The 18,061-nt window shown below is 43.4% G+C and overlaps 2 pseudogenes; both read right to left on the bottom strand.

Annotated features, from left to right (window-relative positions):
• Positions 1-1,271: 1,271 nt before the first annotated feature.
• LOC148540767 (5S ribosomal RNA) lies at positions 1,272-1,390 on the bottom strand (annotated as a pseudogene).
• Positions 1,391-6,663: 5,273 nt separating this feature from the next.
• Positions 6,664-6,782, bottom strand: LOC148540766 (5S ribosomal RNA; annotated as a pseudogene).
• Positions 6,783-18,061: the final 11,279 nt, after the last annotated feature.

Here is an 18,061-nt window from a genome sequence, read left to right as displayed (position 1 = left end):
GAGGGGGTCATGGGTCCGCATCACTTCCTGTGCTCAGGAGTTCATATGTTAGCAAAAAACTTTAATAAGATAGCTTATGGGTTGTTAATCTCAATAAAACAACATCCTATTTATATACAAAGTTAAAAGTAACTCTATTTATAACTTAGATGTAGGGCTGGGTCCGTCTGAACAAAATGTCATTTCCGCCCTTCTTTGATTACTTCCGCCCTACTCCCGTACGTCACATCCTTTCCACCGCCTTTGTGAAGAAATCCTGAAAAAATCAAGGTCGTCCCGGAGTGATGTCACTTTCGTGCATCTCAATCATATATTAACACCTGGCTGCATCATGTTGCTTCCGCTCTGACTGTACGTTTGCATCCGACCGCGTCATGTGTATCACATCACTTCCACCCTGGCTAGGCGCTGTGTCCGGAATGTTCAAAGCCATTACTTCCGCCCTGACTTAGCGCTACACCTGGAATAGATATCCGCCATCATAGCTCGATTCATTCAGATTTCTGGTTACCATAGTGATGCTTCCGCCCTTATAGACGTGTAGTGGATTTGGCTTTTGCCCATACACTAAATACACATCTTTAAACGTACCATGCTTTCTACAGCTCAAAAAAGAAAATAAATGTTAGAATCATATGCAAAAATAAAAAAAAAATTTACATTTCCTATTTCAAGCTCACTGATGAAAAATAGTAGAGCAACAGATCCCTCTATATACACCATAGGTCACCCCCTAACTAAATAGATCTACCATGCAAAATTTTTTAAAAATATAATGTATTCTTTTAAAAAGGATTCCTTATTTAGAACATAATTAAGGCAAGGAAAATAGTTCTTTTAAGATATTAATTGTCCTTGTCTTCCTAAGTATATTTAAGATCAATTTCATTAGTGTCCTTTAACTTGATAAAAATTCCTTATATTTTGATAACAAGTCCAGCAGATTCCAAAAGATGATTCCTTGTTTTATGGGAGGTACTAAGATCGGGCTGCTTTTCAATCGCTGGGAATACTTCCTAGATGTTCATCATCTTTTTCTTTCAGGGATATATGGGTTTAACAACACCTGGAATTCCCAAGAAGTTGCCCAACTTGGTAGTGATCAGGCCCAACTACACTAAGCTTGTAACCAAACTTAATGAGAAGGTATAGTTGTACACCATAAATCCCTAAGACAGCTTCTTGTTCATGTGCCATATGCTTCATTCATCCAACAAGTAGGTTAGGTACAATTCACTCTCGGTCAATGCTACCCATATAAACCTTTCAAGTATTTGCAGCACCCGGTATTCTTAAGTGGTGACCCTACTTAGTACTAACCGGGCCCAACCATGTTTAGCTTCCAAGATCAGACGAGATTGGGCATACGCATGATGGTATGGCAGCAAATACTATTTACTCGGTCAGTGGTCAGCACTGCATCATTGTCTACTAAATCTGGTCTTCTCCACAAAGTCACCCTTATGGATACTAATCAGACCTCTCAATGTACAACCAGAAGAACCTGGAAGCACCTAGGAGATGAAATAGTAGATGTGAACTTGCAACCTCAAAGGAACGGAGTAATCTCGTAATACTCGTTAAATCCTTTCGGTGTCAATGTGCCCTGTTCAAACAGCCAGAACATCTCTCTTCTTGATAAAAGATTGCCCAGGTCTCCTCCTCTTTCTCCCAATCTCACATGTTCGATTGCTTTAAAGGTAATATCTTCCGGGTTGGAGTTGTGGTGATTCAAAAAGTGCTTAGAGACTGCGTGCCCCTCTACTTTATTTTTTATATTCCGAATGTGTTCTTGGATTCTAATCTTTAAAGGTCTCTTTGTTTTTCCTATGTATTTGAGTCCACATGTACATTCCAACAAATAAATAACTGACGTGGAATTGCAATTCATAAAATCCTTTATCGTGTATTCTTTGGAACCATCCGAGTTAGTGAAGGTTTTTCTTGTGGGGTGAAGAAATTTGCAGATATTGCAATGGCCGCATTTATAGCTTCCATTGCATTTTAGAGAGTTCAATGTTGTTTTATGTGCTCCATCTTTATCCCTTAGCATGCTTGGTGACAACAAATCTTTCAGATTCTTCGACTTTCTATAAATAATTTGTGGTTTGGGAGGCAGAATTTGATTTAGTACTGGATCCATTAAAAGAATATTCCAATTTCTATTAAAAGATTTACTGATCTGATTCTCATGGCCATTGTATGTAGTGATGAAGGGTATCATATCTTTTTTCTGGATCCTTTCTGTTTTATATTTCAATAAATCACTTCTTTCTAAAGTTCTAGTTTTCTTCATTGCTTTTGAGAGGATCTCTTCAGGGTATTCTTTTTCCTTGAATCTGTTTGCATAAACCTCGAGTTGTTCATCACATGTCTTTATATCGCTACAGTTGCGTTTTATCCTGTAAAATTGGGAATAAGGGATATTTTTCTTCCACTTATCCAGGTGACAACTTTTGAAATGCAGGTAACTGTTGTCGTCTACACCTTTTATAAAATTCTTAGTGCAAATTTTATTTTCACTTGATGATAGAATCAGATCTAAAAACTCAATGCTAGAGTTATTGAAATTGGACGTAAATTTAAGATTCATATTATTGTTTAAAATATGTATTAAAAATTGCTTAAAATTCTCCTCTGAACCTTCCCAAATAATTAAAATATCAGCAACGTATCTTTTATAGAAGATAATATTGTCTTTAAATGGATTGTTTTTATATATATATAATTCATCTCCCAACAGCCCATGAATAGATTTGCAAAACTTGGGGCAAAAGTTGTACCCATAGCTGTTCCACAAACTTGGCGGTAAAATTGATCTAAAAATTTAAAATAATTATGATTAAGAATAAAAGACATAATATCACATAAAAACTCTTTATGGGCAGCCTCCACTTCCTCATCCATCTCCAAAAAAGTTCTTGCTGCGTTGATTCCTTTAGAGTGCTCAATACATGTGTACAAGGATTGGGCATCAATTGTGACCCAGTTGTATGTTTGTTTCCATTGTATATCTCCAATTTGTTGTAGTATACTTGTAGTATCCTTTAAATATGAGTCCAAATTTATAACATATTTTTGGAGAAAAATGTCTACATATTTGGAGAGGTTAGAGGTGAGTGAATCAATACCTGCTATAATCGGCCTGCCCGGAGGTTCTGTGAGTGATTTGTGGATCTTAGGTAGGAAGTAAAATATTGGGGTTGTGGGGTTTGATTTCATTAAAAATTGAAATTCTTCTTTTGTTAAAATATTCCTATGCAGACCATGTAATAAGATGGTTCTTAATTCCTCAATGTATTCTTCTGCTGGATTTTTATATAATTTTTCATAAGAGTTTACATCTTCGAGTAGCCTATAGGCTTCTCTTAAATAGTAAGCATAGTCCATGATCACCAAACCCCCCCCTTTGTCAGCCGGTTTAAGAACTATCTCTCGATTTTCCTTTAGGTTCTTCAGGGCTTCTTTTTCTCTGTTATTTAAATTCTGTTTTTTTATATGGTTAACCTCTTGCTCACACAGGTCTTTATTAACCATTTCGTAAGAAACACTTATGTGGTTCCCCTTTGAATCTAACGGGTAGTATGTAGATTTACCCTTAAGGCCCAATTTTGAGATAGATTCATTATAGTTTCTTATGGGTGCTGATTCCTTCCTTAAAAAATGTCTTTTAAGCGTAAGATTTCTTACGAATTTATTTAGATCAATAAATGTATCAAATCTATTAATTATTCTTGTTGGGGCAAAATTCAATCCTTTACTTAGTAATGTGATTTCCGGTTCAGTCAGTACATGCTGGGATAAATTAAAAATACCTTTGGTCTTAGGATCTAGTGTAAGTTTCTCCTTTTTACATTTCTTCCTCCTGCCGCCCCGCTTGCCTCTTCGTCTCTGAACCTTCTTTTTAAGGGGGAGGCTGTCTTTGTAATTTCTCTGAATAACGGGTTTCTGCTGTTTACGTGATCTTGGGCTGGTGATAAAAAAAGCTCGTTATCACTGATTGAGTCCAAATGTTGTAGTGCGGTGAACCTATTTCTAGATTGTAAATTTGATGTTCCAGGTATTGAAGTGTGTTCTTGATGACTCCTGAAGCTATGTCTTCTCTTATGTGTAGTCTTCCAGTTGGATCCGCCACCAGGTTCAAATCTGTTGGGGATCCTCTCCTGTTTCTGAAATCTACTCCAATTTTTAACTTTATCACATTCATAGTCTTTTTTATCTCTGATGAATTTTTTCTCCTTATTCTTAATGACAGACTCTTCAACTCTCTCTAACTTCCTCAGTAAAACTTTTTCATTTTCTTTATATTCATCTTTTTCTTTTTATTTAAGTTCCTCCATCAGAGGTTCCATTTTGTTAATTTCTTTCTCCAAATTGGAGAGTGCCACCTTTTTCTCTTCTACAATTAATTTAATCAATTCCAGAGAACATTTGTGCAAAATAGTGTCCCAATTTTTCATGAAATCAGGGTTATCAAGTCCAAAGGTGGGATTTTTAATGAGCCTCAAGCCTCTAGGAATTCTATTTACAGATATATAATGTTCTAACCCCCTAATATCCCACCATGCATTTACTTCTTTTATTAGCAATTTTTCCATATCCCAAAACATATTATCCATGTTTTCTGTTGGAATAGTTTTGTGGGGGGGGGGTCATTTTCATTAAATACTTTCTGACATAAATCACTTCTCTTGTTTACATGATCTCTGTTTCTAAACATTGTTATAACAGGTATCGGCTGCTACTAACCCAATTAACACAACAAGAAACAATATAGAGAAGTAGATGGGTGTGGCGCCAATACTCTTTCAATGTGAAGTAACACAGTATATAGTGAGCATATAGTGTACATATAGCAAACAAAACCTAAAATATTAAGCCGTCAGCTCTGAATCAACATAAAAAATACTTGTGCTAGTATTTTAAAAACAATGTAGACAAGGGGGGAGTTGATATTAGAGCGACTATTTTGCTAAAAAATTGTGTAAATGTGAATAAATAGTTTGAATAAATATAGTGATAAAATTAATAACAGATTTATTATAGACACAGAGTAAGGGACATCAAAGATAAAAAAGGTTACCCTTAATCACACATAAATAAACAAGAAAGTATAAAATGCAGAGGCATTTCATACATATATAAATAAAAATATAAATATAAAATCAAGAGGCATTTCATACAATAGTAAACACATGGAGATAAAAAATTGATTTTAAACAAAATAAATAAGGAATAAATATAGCAGCTTATCTGATACAACGAGAGAGACTGTTTTCAGAGTTCATGAGGCATAGGTCAGACACTCCCAAAGCGTTTCGTCTCTAGACTTCATCAAGGGGATAGTGTGTTAGTGAGGTAGATTGTTATTTATACCCCACTGAGAGTTCAAGAGGGGGTCATGGGTCCGCATCACTTCCTGTGCTCAGGAGTTCATATGTTACCAAAAAACTTTAATAAGATAGCTTATGGGTTGTTGATCTCAATAAAACAACATCCTATTTATATACAAAGTTAAAAGTAACTCTATTTATAACTTAGATGTAGGGCTGGGTCCATTTGAACAAAATGTCATTTCCGCCCTTCTTTGATTACTTCCGCCCTACTCCCGTACGTCACATCCTTTCCACCGCCTTTGTGAAGAAATCCTGAAAAAATCAAGGTCGTCCCGGAGTGATGTCACTTTCGTGCATCTCAATCATATATTAACACCTGGCTGCGTCATGTTGCTTCCGCTCTGACTGTACGTTTGCATCCGGCCGCGTCACGTGTATCACATCACTTCCGCCCTGGCTAGGCGCTGTGTCCGGAATGTTCAAAGCCATTACTTCCGCCCTGACTTAGCGCTACACCTGGAATAGATATCCGCCATCATAGCTCGATTCATTCAGATTTCTGGTTACCATAGTGATGCTTCCGCCCTTATAGACGTGTAGTGGATTTGGCTTTTGCCCATACACTAAATACACATCTTTAAAAATACCATGCTTTCTACAGCTCAAAAAAGAAAATAAATGTTAGAATCATATGCAAAAATAAAAAAAAAATTTACATTTCCTATTTCAAGCTCACTGATGAAAAATAGTAGAGCAACAGATCCCTCTATATACACCATAGGTCACCCCCTAACTAAATAGATCTACCATGCAAAATTTTTTAAAAATATAATGTATTCTTTTAAAAAGGATTCCTTATTTAGAACATAATTAAGGCAAGGAAAATAGTTCTTTTAAGATATTAATTGTCCTTGTCTTCCTAAGTATATTTAAGATCAATTTCATTAGTGTCCTTTAACTTGATAAAAATTCCTTATATTTTGATAACAAGTCCAGCAGATTCCAAAAGATGATTCCTTGTTTTAAGGGAGGTACTAAGATCGGGCTGCTTTTCAATCGCTGGGAATACTTCCTAGATGTTCATCATCTTTTTCTTTCAGGGATATATGGGTTTAACAACACCTGGAATTCCCAAGAAGTTGCCCAACTTGGTAGTGATCAGGCCCAACTACACTAAGCTTGTAACCAAACTTAATGAGAAGGTATAGTTGTACACCATAAATCCCTAAGACAGCTTCTTGTTCATGTGCCATATGCTTCATTCATCCAACAAGTAGGTTAGGTACAATTCACTCTCGGTCAATGCTACCCGTATAAACCTTTCAAGTATTTGCAGCACCCGGTATTCTTAAGTGGTGACCCTACTTAGAACTAACCGGGCCCAACCATGTTTAGCTTCCAAGATCAGACGAGATTGGGCATACGCATGATGGTATGGCAGCAAATACTATTTACTCGGTCAGTGGTCAGCACTGCATCGTTGTCTACTAAATCTACTATATATACACATTATAACAAATTATGTATATATATATATTAGGGGTGTGCACCGGCCACTTTTCGTGTTTTGTGTTTTGGATTTGGATCTGGATCTTTCTTCGTGTTTTGGATCTGGATTGGTTTTGCCAAAACCACCCTTCCGTGTTTTGGGTTCTGGGTTTTGTGTTTTGGATCTGTATTTTTTTGAAAAAAAGCATAAAAACAGCTAAAATCACAGAATTTGTAGGTTTTTCTGCTCCTATGCTATTATTAACCTCAATAACCTTAATTTCCACTCATTTCCAGTCTATTCTGAACACCTCACACCTCACAATAGTGTTTTTATGTCCAAAAGGTTGCACCGAGGTAGCTGGATGACTATGCTAAGCGACACGAGTGGGCGGCACAAACACGTGACCCATCTAGGAGTGACACTGCAGTGGCAGACAGGATGGCAGTTAGAAAAACTAGGCCCCAAACTGTACATAATGCAAAGAAAAAAAAGAAGTGCAAGATGGAATTGTCCTTGGGCCCTCCCACCCACCCTTATGTTGTATAAACAGGACATGCACACTTTAACAAATCAATCATTTCAGCGCCAGGGTCTGCCACACAACTGTGGCTGAAATGATTGGTTCGTTTGGGCCCCCACAAAACAAGCTGGCAATTAATGTGTCCCTGCACAAACTGGCTCTACGGAGGCAAGATGTCATCCTCATCCTCCTCATCCACCGATTCCTCACCCTCTTCAGTGTGTTCATCCTCATCCTCACAAAGTATTAACTCGTCCCCACTTGAATCCACCACCACAGGTCCCTCTGTACCTTCTGGAGGCTGGTCTCCCTGGAAGAGCTGATAATTCATTTTGATGAACATCATCTTCTCCACATTCTGTGGAAGCAACCTCCTACGCCTTTCGCTGACAAGGTTCCCGGCTGCACTAAACACTCTTTCGGAGTACACACTGGAGGGGGGGCAACTCAGGTAAAATAGAGCCAGTTTGTACAGGGGCCTCCAAATTGCCTCTTTTTCCTGCCAGTACAGGTATGGACTGTCTGACATGCCTACTTGGATGCTGTCACCGATGTAATCCTCCACCATTCTGTCAATGGTGACAGTATCATATGCAGTGACAGTAGACATGTCAGAAATTGTTGCCAGGTCCTTCAGTCCGGACCAGATGTCCAAACTTGGTCCTGCCTGCCCTGCATCACCGCCAGCGGGTTGCTTAGGATACCTAAGTTTTTTCCTGGCAGCCCCAGTTGCGGGAGAAAATGAAGAAGGAGCCGTTGACATGTCACGTTCCGCTTCAGCTGACAGTGTGTTCACCAGCAGGTCTTTGCACCTCTGCAGGCTTGTGTCGGCCGGAAAGAGAGACACCACATAGGCTTTAAACCTAGGATCAAGCACGGTGGTCTGATTTCAACAGATTGACCACCCTGGAATCCTGGCAAAGCGAATGAAGGGCTTCATCCACAAGTCCCACATGCCGAGCGGAATCGCTCCATCTTAGCTCCTCCTTCACTTTCTCCAGCTGCTTCTGCAAAAGCCTGATGAGGGGAATGACCTGACTCAAGCTGGCTGTGTCTGAACTGACTTCACGTGTGGCAAGTTCGAAGGGCTGGAGAACCTTGCACAACACGGAAATCATTCTCCACTGCGCTTGAGTCAGGTGCATACCCCCTCCTTTGCCTATGTCATAGGTGGATGTATAGGCTTGTATGGCCTTTTGCTGCTCCTCCATCCTCTGAAGCATATAGAGGGTTGAGTTCCACCGCGTCACAACCTCTTGCTTCAGGTGATGGCGGGGCAGGTTCAAGAGTGTTTGCTGGCGCTCCAGTCTTCGGCACGCAGTCGCTGAATGGCGAAAGTGGCCAGAAATTTTTCGGGCCACCCAAAGCGTCTCCTGCACGCCCCTGTCGCTTTTCAGAAAATTCTGCACCACCAAGTTTATAGTGTGAGCAAAACATGGGACGTGCTGGAATTTGCCCAGTTGTAATGCCCGCACAATATTGGTGGCGTTGTCAGATATCACAAATCCCCAGGAGAGTCTAAGTGGGGTAAGCCACTGGGAGATGATTTCCCTCAGTTTCTCTAAGAGGTTGTCGGCGGTGTGCCTCTTACTGAAACCGGTGATACACAGCGTAGCCTGCCTTGTAATGAGCTGGCATTTCTGAGATGCTGCTACTGGTGACGCTGCTGCTGTTGCTGCGTAAGGTGATACATCTACCCAGTGGGCTGTCACAGTCATATAGTCCTTAGTCTGCCCTGTTCCACTTGTCCACATATCCGTGGTTAAGTTGACATTGTGTACAACGGCATTTTTCAGGACACTGAGGACACTTTTTCTGACGTTTCTGTACAGTCTCGGTATCGCCTGCCTAGTGAAGTGGAATCTAGACGGGATTTGGAACCGGGGACACACTACCTCCATCAATTGTCTAAATCCCACTGCACTAATGGCGGATACCGGACGCACGTCTAACACCAACATAGCAGTCAAGGCCTCAGTTATACGTTTTGCTTCAGGATGACTGCTGTCGTACTTCATCCTCCTCGCTAAGGACTGTTGGAGGGTCAATTGTTAAGTAAAAGTAGTGGTGTTCCTACTTCCTCTCTGGGATGATGAACGACTCACAGCAGCAGCAACAGCAGCAGCAGCAGCAGTAGGCGTAGCAATGCAGGATCCTCCAGAGGAATCCCGGATAGGAGAGTCAGTCATGCCAGTGACATGGCCTGCAGGACTACTTCCAATCCTGACTAAGGAGGAAATTGACGAGGAGGGAGTTGACGGTGTGGTTTGCAGGCGCTTGGATACAACAGGACAACGGGATTTAGGTGTCCCTGGACTGCTTACGGTCTTAGCCAAAGTTTCTGAACTTGACAGTAACTTTTTATGAACGCGCTGCAGGTGCCGTATAAGGGAGGATGTTCCTTGGTGGTTGACGTCCCTACCCCTACTTATTTCACCTTTACATATGGTACATATGGCAAGACAGTTGTTGTCCGGATTTGGATAGAAATATTGCCAGACCAAAGAGGTGGAATGTTTGGTCTTCTGCCCAGGCATGACCGTGATGGGCTTTTTCATCCCACGGACAACAACTGTCTCCCCCGGAGCCTGATTTAAACAAACCACATCACCATCAGAATCCTCCTTGCCAACTTCCTCCTCAGCGCCAGCTACACCAGTATCCTCATCCTGTTGTACTTCAACAGTGACATCTTCAATTTGCATATCAGCAAGTGGACTGTGGGTGCTCCTTTCAGCACTTGCAGGGGGCGTGCAAATGGTGGAAAGAGCCACCTCTTCCCGTCCAGTGCTGGGAAGGTCAGGCATCGCAACCACCACCACACTTGGACTCTCCTTGGGGATTTGTGATATCTTCTTAGAAAGCACCGTTCTTCGCTGTGCTTTTGCCAGCTTAACTCTTTTGATTTTTTTAGTGGGAGGAGGGCCCATCGTCATGTGAAGCTGAACCACTAGTCATGAACATACTAGGGATCGACCTAAGCCGTTCCTTGCCACTCCGTGTCGTAAATGGCATATTGGCAAGTTTACGTTTCTCTTCAGCTGATTTAAATGTCTTTTTCAAGGTCATTTTCCTGAACTTTGCCATTTGGGATTGTATGTGCCCTCTACTATGACATTGGGCATCGGCCTTGGCAGACGACGTTGATGGCATGTTATCGTCTATGTCATGACTAGTGGCAGCAGCTTCAGCACTAGGAGGAAGTGGTTCTTGATCTTTCTCTATTTTATTTCTATCGGAGAAAGTTTGGTCCTCCATTTATGTTATATCGATTTGATATATACGTGCTGCTAAACACAGAAAATATTTTTTTTTTGGGTTTGGACTGGAGTGTACTTTCGGGGGTTACAGCACCCTTTAACGGTCAAGCCAGCCGGCCCTTTACTTATGACACAGGCGCACGCTTGGCACTACTTTGTTGATGCACGTGCGGCTACTGCGCACACAATTCACAAACACAGAAAATAATTTTTTTTTTGGTTTGGACTGGAGTGTACTTTCGGGGGTTACAGCACCCTTAACGGTCAAGCCACCCGGCCCTTTACTTATGACACAGGCGCACGCTTGGCCCTACTTTGTTGATGCACGTGCGGCTACTGCGCACACAATTCACAAACACAGAAAATAATTTTTTTTTTGGTTTGGACTGGAGTGTACTTTCGGGGGTTACAGCACCCTTTAACAGTCAAGCCAGCCGGCCCTTTACTTATGACACAGGCGCACGCTTGGCACTACTTTGTTGATGCACGTGCGGCTACTGCGCACACAATTCACAAACAGAAAATAATTTTTTTTTTGGTTTGGACTGGAGTGTACTTTCGGGGGTTACAGCACCCTTAACGGTCAAGCCAGCCGGCCCTTTACTTATGACACAGGCGCACGCTTGGCACTACTTTGTTGATGCACGTGCGGCTACTGCGCACACAATTCACAAACACAGAAAATAATTTTTTTTTTAGTTTGGACTGGAGTGTACTTTCGGGGGTTACAGCACCCTTTAATGGTAAAGCAAGCCGGCCCTTTACTTATGACACAGGCGCACGCTTGGCACTACTTTGTTGATGCACGTGCGGCTACTGCGCACACAATTCACAAACACAGAAAATAATTTTTTTTTTGGTTTGGACTGGAGTGTACTTTCGGGGGTTACAGCACCCTTAACGGTCAAGCCAGCCGGCCCTTTACTTATGACACAGGCGCACGCTTGGCACTACTTTGTTGATGCACGTGCGGCTACTGCGCACACAATTCACAAACACAGAAAATATTTTTTTTTTTGGTTTGGACTGGAGTGTACTTTCGGGTGTTACAGCACCCTTTAACGGTCAAGCCAGCCGGCCCTTTACTTATGACACAGGCGCACGCTTGGCACTACTTTGTTGATGCACGTGCGGCTACTGCGCACACAATTCACAAACACAGAAAATTATTTTTTTTTGGTTTGGATTGGAGTGTACTTTCGGGGGTTACAGCACCCTTTAACGGTCAAGCCAGCCGGCCCTTTACTTATGACACAGGTGCACGCTTGGCACTACCTTGTTGATGCACGTGCGGCTACTGCGCACACAATTCACAAACACAGAAAATAATTTTTTTTTTGGTTTGGACTGGAGTCTACTTTGGGGGTTACAGCGCCCTTTAACGGTCAAGCCAGCCGGCCCTTTACTTATGACACAGGCGCACGCTTGGCTCTACTTTGTTGATGCACGTGCGGCTACTGCGCACACAATTCACAAACACAGAAAATATATTATTTTTTTAGCACTTGGGGGGAGTACCCCTGATGGACAGAGCACCCCCTGGACAACAGTACAGCACCCCTTTAGGACTGGGACACTGCACAGGACTTTGGAGTGGACACAGCCCCTATGGAGAACTGACTGCACAACACAGTCCAGCCAGCCCCTATGGACTTTGAAGTAGTGGACACAGCCCCTATTAACAACAGCAGCACAGCACAACACAGCCAGCCCCTATGGACTTTGAAGTAGTGGACAACAGCAGCACTACACTACACTACACTACACAGCCCTAACTCCCACCCTCCCTCTTCACTGTCCACAGCCGAGTGAGAAAATGGCGCCGACGCGGGTACCTTATATAGGATCCAAAACCCGCGAGACTCGGAAGGCGGGATGATGACGTTTTGCCTCGATTTCAGATCCGAGTCAGGCGGGAAAAGTCGAGCCTGACTCGGATCGGACTCGGATCGGGGGGGCTCGGGGGGGTTCGGATTTCAGAAATCCGAACCCGCTCACCCCTAATATATATATATATATATATATTAGGGGTGTGCACCGGCCACTTTTCGTGTTTTGTGTTTTGGTTTTGGATCTGGATCTTTCTTCGTGTTTTGGATCTGGGTTGGTTTTGCCAAAACCACCCTTCCGTGTTTTGGGTTCTGGGTTTTGTGTTTTGGATCTGTATTTTTTTGAAAAAAAGCATAAAAACAGCTTAAATCACAGAATTTGTGGGTTTTTCTGCTCCTATGCAATTATTAACCTCAATAACCTTCATTTCCACTCATTTACAGTCTATTCTGAACACCTCACACCTCACAATATTGTTTTTATGGCCAAAAGATTGCACCGAGGTAGCTGGATGACTATGCTAAGCGACACGATTGGGCGGCACAAACACGTGGCCCATCTAGGAGTGACACTGCAGTGGCAGACAGGATGGCAGTTTGAAAAACTAGGCCCCAAACAGTACATACTGCAAAGAAAAAAAAGAGGTGCAAGATGGAATTGTCCTTGGGCCCTCCCACCCACCCTTATGTTGTATAAATAGGACATGCACACTTTAACAAACCAATAATTTCAGCGCCAGGGTCTGCCACATGACTGTGGTTGAAATGATTGGTTCGTTTGGGCCCCCACAAAACAAGCTGGCAATTAATGTGTCCCTGCACAAACTGGCTCTACGGAGGCAAGATGTCGTCCTCATCCTCCTCATCCACCGATTCCTTGGATAAAACAGGAAAAAGGGATTTAGGTGTCCCTGGACTGCTTACGGTCTTAGCCAAAGTTTCTGAACTTGACAGTAACTTTTTATGAACGTGCTGCAGGTGCCGTATAAGGGAGAATGTTCCCAGGTGGCTAACGTCCCTACCCCTACTTATTTCACCTTTACATATGGTACATATGGCAAGACAGTTGTTGTCCGGATTTGGATAGAAATATTGCCAGACCAAAGAGGTGGAATGTTTGGTCTTCTGCCCAGGCATGACCGTGATGGGCTTTTTCATCCCACGGACAACAACTGTCTCCCCCGGAGCCTGATTTAAACTAGGGATGTGCAGGCTCGGTTTTACTCGGATTTACTCGGTTCTTATCGCCACTTTACCGCAAATTCGGATTTATTATATTGGCTATCCAAAACACGATAGGCGATAGCCAATAAAATGCCATTTAAAGATCCGAGTAAATCCGAGTAAAACCGAACCCGCTCACCCCTAATTTAAACAAACCACATCACCATCAGAATCCTCCTCGCCAACTTCCTCCTCAGTGCCAGCTACACCAGTATCCTCATCCTGTTGTACTTCAACAGTTACATCTTCAATTTGCATATCAGCAAGTGGACTGTGGGTGCTCCTTTCAGCACTTGCAGGGGGCGTGCAAATGGTGGAAAGAGCCACCTCTTCCCATCCAGTGCTGGGAAGGTCAGGCATTGCAACCGACACCACACTTGGACTCTCCTTGGGGATTTGTGATATCTTCTTAGAACGCACAGTTCTTCGCTGTGCTTTTGCCAGCTTAACTCTTTTGATTTTGTTAGCGGGAGGAGGGCTTCCATCGTCATGTGAAGCTGAACCACTAGTCATGAACATAGGGAAAGACCTTAGCCGTTCCTTGCCACTCCGTGTCGTAAATGGCATATTGGCAAGTTTACGTTTCTCTTCAGATGATTTAAATGTTTTTTTCAAGGTCATTTTCCTGAACTTTGTCATTTGGGATTGTATGTGCCCTCTACTATGACATTGGGCATCGACCTTGGCAGACGACGTTGATGGCATGTTACCGTCTATGTCATGACTAGTGGCAGCAGCTTCAGCACTAGGAGGAAGTGGTTCTTGATCTTTCCCTATTTTATTTTTATCTGAGAAAGTTTGGTCCTCCATTTATGTTATATTGTTATATACGTGCGGCTAAGGCGCACACAAACGCAGAAAATAATTCTTTATTTTTGTTGGAGACTAGTGCACTTTGTGGGTTACACCACCCTTTAAGAAATGAGCCAGCCGGCCCTTTACTTATGGGACACAGGCGCACGCTTGGCGCTGCTCCTTTGTTGATGCACGTGCAGCCACAGTGCACACAATTCACAAACACAGAATTTTTTTTTTATTTTGTTTGGAGTGCCCTTTGGGGGTTACAGCACCCTTTAGCGGTCAATCAAGCCGGCACTTTATTTATGGGACACAGGCACACGCTTGGCACTACTTTGTTGATGCAGGTGCGGCTACTGCGCACACAATTCACAAACACAGAAAATATTTTTTTATTTTGTTTGGAGTGTACTGTGGGGGTTACAGCACCCTTTAACGGACAAGCCAGCCGGCCCTTTACTTATGACACAGGCGCACGCTTGGCACTACTTTGTTGATGCACGTGCGGCTACTGCGCACACAATTCACAAACACAGAAAATATTTTTTTATTTTGTTTGGAGTGCCCTTTGGGGGTTACAGCACCCTTTAACGGACAAGCCAGCCGGCCTTTTACTTATGGGACACAGGCGCACGCTTGGCGCTGCTTCTTTGTTGATGCACGTGCAGCCACAGTGCACACAATTCACAAACACAGAAAAAATATTTTTTTTTTAGCACTTGGGGGGAGCACTCCTGACGGACAGAGCACCCCCTGGACAACACTACAGCACCCCTTTAGGACTGGGACACTGCACAGGACTTTGGAGTGGACACAGCCCCTATGGACAACTGACTGCACAACACAGTCCAGCCAACCCCTATGGACTTTGAAGTAGTGGACACAGCCCCTATGGACAACAGCAGCACAGCGCAGCACAGCACAGCACAACACTACACTGCACTACACTACACTACAACACTACACTACACCACGCAGCCCAGCCAGCCCTAACTCCCACCCTCCCTCTTCACTGTCCACAGCCGAGGGATAAAATGGCGCAGACGCGGGTACCTTATATAGAAACCAAAAAACCCGCGAGACCCGGAAGGCGGGATGATGACGTTTTGCCTCGATTTCAGATCCGAGTCAGGCGGGAAAAGTCGAGCCTGACTTGGATCGGCCTCGGATCGGGGGGGCTCGGGGGGGTTCGGATTTCAGAAATCCGAACCCGCTCACTCCTAATATATATATATATATATATATATATATATATATATTTATAATTTTGTTATGGCCCGGCCCCTTATAAAAGTGGGCGTTATGGTGGAGGAGGAGCAGCTGAGGCCGGAGGGAGTAGCCCGGATACCTAGAACAGCGGCGGCTACCAGAGCCGCCGCTGCTGTCTATACACGGCCAGTGATCACTGTGTGATCACTGCCGGAGCCGCTGCGGGAGAGTGTCCCACTGGCGGCCCGGACCCATAGCACAGCGGCGGCTACCAGAGCCGCCGCTGCTGCTTCTGCTCAGCCAGTGATCACTGCTGGTGGCCCGGCTACTTAGCTGGCCCGGCTACTTAGCAGCAGTGTTGTGGCTACCAGAGCCGTGCTGCTGCTTCTACACAGTGATCACACTGATCACTGTGTTCCCGGAGCCTCAGCGGGAGGGTTTTCCGCTGGCGGCTCCGATACATAGCAGCAGCTGCCGCTGCTTCTCACTCAAGGGGGTGGGGCCGGCCGGGCTGCCTGATCACTGCTGGCCACAGTGATCGGGTCACAGCAGCAGCCGGGGCTACATGAGCCCTGGCTGCTTCCACTATTGAAGTACGCCGGGAGGGGGGTGCCGACGGTGCCCGATCACTATGGCCAGCAGCGATCGGGACACAAAGGAGGGGGAGCCGCGGGTGTAGAGGGACCAGAAGGTCCCTCTGATATAGGCGGCAGTGGGAAGATTAACTTCCCGTAGCCGCCTAGTGGCCATTCCTGACTGGTCGTATCAGATACGACCATGTCAGGGAAAGCCCAGTCTGGTATGGTCGTATCTGATACGACCGTGCCAGGCAAGTGGTTAAGAAGATAATTTGTATATTTACCCTCTTGTTCTTTACCATTATGTCTATATTGTTATATCATTCTCGTATGATATTCATTATTAATATACAACACCAAAAATCTTTATTTTTTTTTGCTTTCTCCTTTGCACTATTCTCAGCTAGTCATCATGATGCTAGGTCTATCTTTATGTGGAGGCCTGATGCTGTAGCTCCATCTGTCCCCTTGTGGTTAATCTGGCCCTGGGTTTATATGTAGATTTTTTGCATATCACATTCACCTTCTATTAAAGTGAAAGACTAGTAAATATTTCAGTTTCCCCTTCTTTCATTGACTTATTATCTTAATCATTTTATTATTTTTAATTTCATTTTTATTATTTTTTATTATTCTTTTCTATTTAAATCTTTTTCATTTTTATTTTATTTATTTAATTTTATTTTATTTTCTGATTATTTTCTTTTAGTCTAATTATTAAATTGAGTAGAATTGTCCATTGTATTATTTTATTTTGTTTACTTTATTCATCTCCAACACACTGTCCCTGAGGAATGCCGAAAGGCTGCAATGCGTTGGACAACATTCAGTCCATCTTTGGAACACACGCTGACATAGGATCGCTTACCGGAGTGAGCACTAACAAGAATTTCTGTTCCCCGAGATCCCGCGAGTATTCACTCAATTCAGGATGCGAAAGGCAAACCAGAGTATCCAGGAAGTGTGCACATGGCACAAACCATAACTGCCTATGTACGGACCTAGTTCCCCCACCATCCGGTGGGTAGAGCGGCCGGCCGCAGCGATCAATAGCCAGCGACCATATGATCAACTGTGATCATGGTTCCGATGGTCTCGCTGCGTCTGGTGAATCAACGGGACCTATAGACAGGGGCCGTAGCTAGGGGAGTGCGGCCGGTGCCATGGCACAGGGCACCGCAGGTCAGGGGGCGCTGTTTGGGTCTGTCAATTTTCTGTTTATTTCATTCTCACTTGTAGCTTCCTATTATTTCATCCCCAGCATCTCCTGGTCTCCCCTATCTCTTCCCTGGCCCTTCCCCATAAGGCCATTCCCCTTTTGTGGGTGCATTATGTACTTTTGAAACATGGGGGGGGGGCAATGTTCTTTTTGGCACAGTGCACCAAAAAGTCTAGTTACGGCTCTGCCTATAGAGAGTGTGTAACTTGGCACAAACTCCAACGGAGGTGGAGAGACTGTGTTCCTGAAAGAACCTTTCACACAAGGATTAACATCGACAGCAGGAAGAAGGGTAAATTGTCGGACCGGAGGGCATGGGACGCCACCCCTTCAGAGCGCAACCCCCCCAGGACATTAATTTCATCTGCACTATATATTATTTTGTTTTTTCTTCTATTTAAAGGACATTGTTCACTATTTTATCCCCCCCATTTTCTACATTCATTCGACCATATACTCCTATACACTTCCCTGTACCATATCCTGTGTACATTACTCCTCAAATTAGAGAGCACTGTGACTTCTCAATTGATTTGTTGTAGTATTTACCGGATCCATTAACACCACTTAACTACTATCCCTGTGTGCTTAGTATT

Source organism: Taudactylus pleione, unplaced genomic scaffold (assembly GCF_031769625.1).
Source record: "Taudactylus pleione unplaced genomic scaffold, aTauple2 ptg000017l, whole genome shotgun sequence".
Classification (NCBI taxonomy): Eukaryota; Metazoa; Chordata; class Amphibia; order Anura; family Myobatrachidae; genus Taudactylus; species Taudactylus pleione.
The sequence above is the reverse complement of the archived record's forward strand: the minus strand, read 5'-3'. Positions and strand labels throughout refer to the sequence as shown.